General features: G+C 50.3%; 1 protein-coding gene across 6 annotated transcripts in view; it reads right to left on the bottom strand.

Annotated features, from left to right (window-relative positions):
- CYFIP2 (cytoplasmic FMR1 interacting protein 2) overlaps positions 1-6,636 on the bottom strand; it is a 136,490-nt gene extending 129,854 nt beyond the window's left edge. For 2 of the 6 annotated variants that reach the window (XM_017854397.1, XM_017854398.1), the window contains exon 1: positions 6,229-6,606. The gene's annotated coding sequence lies outside the window, so the exon portion shown is untranslated. Of the gene's footprint in view, positions 1-3,248; positions 3,490-6,228 lie in introns of those variants that run through there. The other 4 variants (XM_017854394.1, XM_017854400.1, XM_017854395.1 and 1 more) reach the window with 4 other exon arrangements.
- Positions 6,637-6,954: the final 318 nt, after the last annotated feature.

A 6,954-nucleotide genomic window follows, 5' to 3' on the forward strand; every position in this document is an offset into this window, starting at 1 on the left:
AAAAAAAAAAAAAATGCAAAAAAAAACCTAGCCGGGCGAGGTGGCGGGCGCCTGTAGTCCCAGCTACTTCGGAGGCTGAGGCAGGAGAATGGCGTGAACCCGGGAGGCGGAGCTTGCAGTGAGCTGAGATCGGGCCACTGCACTCCAGCCTGGGTGACAGAGCGAGACTCCGTCTCAACAAACAAAAAAAAAAAAAAAAAAAAAAAAAAAAAAATCTCCATCCATCACAGCAGGAAGTAAATAGACAACGTGCAAAATAGATAAATCAAGAAATAGCAGTGTAAGCACATATCATTTAGAGATCAGGAGGCAGCTACTAGAAGAAACAGTGAGTTAAAAGCGGCAGCTTCTAGGGGAGGGTGGGTGCTGGATGGTTGTTTTTCATTATAAGCTTTCAATACTATTTGATTTTTTAAAACATGTGTATGTATTGTTTTGATCAAAATTTAATAATTTGCTTTAGAAGACAACCACCCAAAGTCTCCTTGCTAGCAGTTCAGACACCTGGCTGGTACCCAGCACTGACTGCTGTTTCAGTCCCTTGTTGCCTGTCTTCTGGGACCAGAGGCTCCATCACCTACAGCTTCTCTCCACACAGGGGACCTGCAGTCAGAGCAAAGAAGTCAAGTCAGCCTCGACTTGGGCCTCTGGAGAAGGTCTATTTTCCTCGTTGTTTATGAGTAGACAGAGAAAGAGATCTTGGCAGGGGCTAAAGGACTTGCTACTTCATTTGCCGTTCTGCCCAGCTGCTTCCTGTGTTGTTAGGGTTGAGGCGGCCTTTCTGGTGACACCAAACCAGGCAGCTACCAGCGGCTCAGGGGAACGGTCTCACGCTCTCAGGAGAGGAAGTCATGCCACCAAGTGGCTTGCTGATTTGCTCCTGCTGGGGCCCTGGGGCTGTCATATGAGGAACACCAACATGATGCCTATGTGGGGAGAGGAGCTGCCTCTCAGATGCACCTGCTAAAACTCACAAAGCGAAGCCATGCATCTGCTACGGAAACAAAGAGCAGGACTTCAGGTCTGGCCACCAGATCGGAGCACGTGGAACTCAGCTTCATCGACGCGAAACTGCAACTCGAGCATGGCTCAATATGAAGACAAAGGTCCCCAAATCACATTTTCACTCACTCTAAAAGGGCAAATTTCTCCGTCTATAAAATATGGAGGTTAGCCTTGGTTCTCTCTCAACCATGATGTCCTGCCTTGTGAAGGTTATTGCAGGTAACTTGTGCTAATAACAGCTTAAGCACTGAGGTTTGCAAACAAGGTACATTTTATTGTATGTAAGGCAAGGGTTCAAGGTCTCTGTGTGATATTATTGCTTGCATGTTCATCTCTTCCCTTGAGTGGCAGGACTGGAGCAGAGTTGGGGGATTGGCTGTAGGGGGAGCATGTCAATATTGTCCATTTTGTGTACTAAAATAACAACAACAGCAACAAGTTAAGAATCACTGGAGTTGGGCCTCTCTCAGGGGCCTTCCAACTCTAAAGCAAATGACCATGACTACAGTCTAGACATTCCATCCAAAGAGCTTCCTTAAAGACACATGTTAAGGATCATGCAGACCATTCTCTGTGGCCAAGATATACAGGGCATCATAAACCTGTCCAAGGATAGTCTTCCTTTGTGCCTTTGCTCAAACTGTCTCCACTGCCTTATGGACTGTCTTCTTTCCTTCTTAAATCCTACCAATCTACTAAGGCCCAAGTCAAGACATGCCTTTTCCACAAAGGTCTGACCAGCCAAGCCCCATAATGACCTTCATTTCTCTCACTCCACTAGCACTCACAGTCTAGAGTTCACAGTTTTTAACTGCACTACAAACTGCTTTATATTTCATTAATTCTTTGGATTGCTAAGAATGCCAAGGATAGTCACCTTGTCTGAGTTTGACTCACAGCAACCAGCACAGAGATAGGCACACACCAGGAATTACTTGCTTAATTAATAATTCATGAATGATTTGTTGAATGCATGAGCCAATGACCAAAATTCTTAACTTCTGGTTTAAAAAAATTAACAAGAAAGTTAATATATCACACTTCTCTGAGGTTCCATATTCAAGTCTGCCTTATCAATATAAGAATCTGAGGAGAGTTCTTTAGAGAATCCTTCTATCATATAGTTTCCACTTCAAACCCTAAGAAGCAGGTCCTTATTTCTCTTCCCCAGATGGAAGAATAACAGACTTGGAGATAGGTGGCTGACCTCTAGTTCTGAATTATCTTGTCATTCATATATTGCCAAAACAAATCTTAAAGCATCATATTTTAAAAGCACAAATCAAAAATAGTTCTCAGATATTCCTTAAGAGTTACTGCATGCCTTCTCTGAGGGTCAGCCCTGCAAATTCCCTTTGATCTCAGCCAGGCCTTCAGTGAAGTTAGACAATTCTCTCATTCTTCCCCAGTTGATTTCTTATTCCACCCACAGAGGCAACTGTTCCAAACTCTGAAGTCTCCTGAAGTTTCCTAACCAGTCCATCACCTTGATTTCCTGCAGAGGACCTCACCTCCTGCCTTACTTAGAAAACAGAGACTATAGAACATGGACAGACTAAACACACCTCTGTTTTACCTAGAGATTAAAGCCTGAGAACCACTGCTCTACAATGACCAAATAATGACGCAAACAGAATCAAAAGGCCTACTGATGAAGTCATCACTGGGTCTTTCTCAGGCATCTCGCCAGAAAGTCCTATTTACTTTCCTCTCTCACTGCCTGTATCTGAGTTGCCCAAAGTCTATCAAAATGCCACACAACCAGAATGATCCTGCAAGAAATTCTGCCTGAACTCAAGCTCTGCCTTCTCAAAATAATTTCTTTCAAGAATTTGCACCCTCTGTTGCCAGGGCCCAAGTATGGCTTAAATGGCTGTTTTTTTGAGGTACATCACACACAGTCCTTAGCATAATGGCCATGGCTAGAAAGCCAATATCTAAGCTCTTTGCATCCTGGGAGGCGTCCCGCACCCACTGACTGAATTCTGAAGTGTCTTTGTACAGACAAGGCTATCCAGGGGCCTTGACAGAATCTGTGAATCACAAAATGCCTTTAAGCTTCCCATTGGCTCAACAGTACAGAGAGGCCACAGATCTGTCTTCTTAAAGTGGCACACAATATATAAGTAATAAATTGTTTCTTAAGGAATGGAGGGCATTTACCCAAAAGAGTCACACATTCAGGAGGTTCCTTCTCTATTTCCATGGTCTTTGTTTCTCAGACTGGGATTTACAGACATTACCTCATCCGCAGGCTTCCATAATGACAGGCAGGTAACAGTTGGGCAGGCTGCCTTCCACTGCTCAATTTTGAATGTCAGAGAGGTAGCGGCTGGTTTAAGGGCACACAGCAACTTAGGGATCCTGTGTCCCATGCTCACTGTGCTGCTCTGTCTGTCCTGGAAGCAAAGCATGCCCTCAACATTTTTGGGTGGTTGCAAAATGCGAAATTCTCACAGAGGAAGAGGCCCTTCCTTAACTCTATGTGTTGAAATGTGAGAATGGCCCTGGGCTTCTGCTTGGTGTGTTCCCTCCCACTTCTCCCTGCCTACTCAAGTTCCACCCACGTCTCCTGTGCTACTTAAGAGCACTTCCCACCTGAAGCCTTTCAGTTCATGCCTTACCACTCTTAACTTTCCCTTCCTTTGGCAGGTAAACTTGGGGCTGGGTTTACTGGTCACAGAGACCAGCTTCCCTCAAAAAAGCAAAATTCAGGAAAGCTCTGGAGGGAGAGGGGCTGGTAACAGCCAAGGGTTGATTCCATACATGAGCCAAATTCTTAATGATTATGTAATGAATACATTATAACAATAAATATATAAATATGCTAGTACTTACTACGTGCTAAGCATTCTGCTTGGCACTTTCATGCACCCCTCGGGTAGTAAGAGCATCCAAAGATATTCTAGTTCCTCCCCCGCCCCCATTCACTGCCTAGAAGGCAGCAGCCTGCCCCCCTTCTCCCACCATCTCACTACTGATGCAGGGGCCATCCCCTGGACCCTAGGCATGGCTTTGCTCCTCAGAATGACACGACCAAAGGCCTTTCATAAAGACTCCAGTGAGGTGACTGATGTCTGGCTTCGTCAATTACAAGTGAATAATTAATACTTGCCAGTAAAGAAATAGACTCATTGTTATGGTGGCCACATGGAGGCTACAAAAGGCCATTTTGTGACACTCTTGGTGGACCCCTGGGGCCAACAGAGGTCCAAAGAAGCCGCGTTGAGAGTGTAGTCCAATCCTTAAACGTAGGGACTGGGGCCCGTACTGTTTTCCAGGAGCACTTTTCCGTTAATTAGCTTGTTGCCTATTCATCTCATTCAGTTTTCTGGTCAATGACAGCAGCAGAGGCCCACTGAACATCAGAGAGGGCATGATTTATCAGAGGGGACATGTAGAGTTCTCCCAGGGCCTTTTACCAGCTTTTGAATTCATGTCTACTTCCTTCTCTGGGCCAGCATCTGATTTGAGTAAAATTCTCCAACCCCATTGGGTTGTACATTCGACTCTTGGCCTAATGCCTAAAGCAAGTTTTCCTTTTCATTTTCAGCAGGGACTGAACAAGGCAGCCTTGGGTGCCTACAGAACCGGTCAGAACTGGCCAGGAAATATAATAAAGAAGCTTAGTGAGCAGAGAGCTAATGCCCCCAGCCAGAGGCTCAGTGTGCAGAACTATCTAGAGGCACTGACTTTGTAAGCAAACAACACTCTCTTCTTGAGGTCTAATAATTGCCTTGGCAAAGGGTAGCCAATGCCAACGAGGAACCCTGTGTACACAAGTTTCTCATCCTGAAAGTGGACACTGGGTGCTCAAAAAATGCCTTCCGGTGACAGTAACCCCTGACCAGTTAAACAAACATGCACTCATGCACACGCATGCACACACACTCTTACAGCATTCCTGCCCACAGGGCCAAAGCTGCCCTTGCCAAATACAGAGCTGACAGCTGCTAGATATTGTCATTTCAGGGACCTGTTCCCAAAAGAACTACCCAGCTCCCCACCTCCACTTCCAGCCCACTGTTTGAAATTCCACCATTAGCGATAGCAAATATTTCTACAGTGTTTCCCATTAAAGCTTTGTTTCCCATTAAAATGCCTCCATCCTGTTTATTTTCTGGTCAAATGACTTATAAAGCACCTGCTCTGCATCAAATGGGAACTTCTTTTGTATTTAGCTCTTCAAGATAAACACAATCATTGGCTCCTTTCTTGAAAACAATTTCTGACACTGGAGACTGGGGGAAGAGCAGGGCACTGTATGGAAGTGGAGGTGGTAGGCCACCAGGAGGGCCACAGAGAGAGGGTCTAATGGTGGAGAAAGCAACTGTCAAGGCCTTCACAGGCCTGCCCATAGATATGGACCTGATTTTTACCCTCTAAGATCTCAGGGACCCAGGTTGCTGGCACAGCCTGTATCCAAGAGAAAGGTGAGACCCACTGCCCTAACTGGGACACAGACAGGAGGCAGGAAATGGGAACACAGGAACCGACACTCTCCTGATTTGCCCCTCCTGCCAGCAGAACTGCCTCCATCTCCCTGCCCATGCTGAGGGCACAGGCACCTAGGAACTAGCAGAAAAGGATCCTTGTCCCATTCTTGGCCTAGCTGGAAGGACAGCTGAAGGCTCGTCAGGGCTGGTCAATGTTTCCACTGTGCTGGCGAAAGTACGCAAGCAAAGGTCAAAATCAGATTCCCTGTGCTGGGGAGGCACCGGGGGGCTGTCAGTGTCCTTTCCAGCCGGGGGTTCTGGGTACAGAGGGCCATACTTCTGTGGACCATCCCCCATCCCCAAGCAGAGGGCACCTCCTCTTCTTTTGCACATAGGTGGGCTGTTCCTTGGGGTGAGGGGTAGGGTTGTCTTGAAAAGCAGACGCCACGACAGGTAAGCTTCTTCCTGGTTCCTCAGAGCTCAAGAAAAAACAATCTTTTCCCCCAGGAGTCAGCCCACTCATCCCCTTCCCCCATTTCCATCCTGCCCGCGGCCAGCCTGGAGAGCGATGCTAGTGTAGGCCAGAAAGCTTCCAAGCGGGTCAGATCTGCTTCTCTCTCATCAAAGCCCTCCGCCCCCAAACATCGCCGCTGCGCCCCTCGCCCCACCCATCACACGTCCTGTGTGCCCGAGGCGGCTGCCAGACGGGCCCAGGCGGCTCTCGCTGGCCCTGGGGAAGGTGACGGTGGCCACGGAGGCAGAGGCAGGGGCCAGCGCTCTGCAGTACCTGGACCCGAGGATGTTGCCGCCGCCGGGCTCGCGGCCACCGCAGGTGTCTCCTGTCCCTGAGATTAGCACCGCCTCCTCCCGGGCTGGCGGCTCCGGCCCAGGCCGCGCACCTGCTGCTGCGGCTACCCCGCCGCCGAGCCAGAACTCCGCGACGTGCTCGCGCCTCCCGGGCAGAGGGTCCGTGCCGCGGGACGCACCATGGGCCCGAGGAGGAAAGGGGCCGCGTGGGGCCTGAGGCCGGGCCTCGCGCTAGCCCCGGCGCAGCGCCAAGCGCCCCCCGCGGACCGGGAGAGGGGGCGGCCCATCGCGCATCCTCACGGCCTCAACCGCCGCCCCGCAGCATCCCGTCCCCGTGCCGGCCCGAGGCCGCGAGCAGCCCGCTACCTGGCCTGGCGGCGAGTCCAGGGAGGGCCACGAAGGCTACCGCAGGGCCCCCGCGGCGCAGGATGACTCGCCCCGCTCCGCTGCGCGGCGCTCGGCCCGCCCCGGCCCCGCCGCTCCGCCTGCCGGGCTCCGCCCCGCCCAGCGCCCGCCCCTTCTCCGCTGCGGCTGTCACACAAAGGGCAGGAAATGGCTGCGGCGAGGGGCTCTCGGCGCTCCCCGCTGTACCGCCGGCGCGCTCGAGACCTGCCTCTCGGGCTCGGAGGACAGCTCAGCACCCAGGCTTCCTGCCCTGGGGGCGGGAAAGGGAGGGAGGGCTTCTTCCACGGCCTCCATCACTAGG

The sequence above is a fragment of the Rhinopithecus bieti genome, unplaced genomic scaffold (assembly GCF_001698545.2).
Source record: "Rhinopithecus bieti isolate Rb0 unplaced genomic scaffold, ASM169854v2 scaffold_38833, whole genome shotgun sequence".
Classification (NCBI taxonomy): domain Eukaryota; kingdom Metazoa; phylum Chordata; class Mammalia; order Primates; family Cercopithecidae; genus Rhinopithecus; species Rhinopithecus bieti.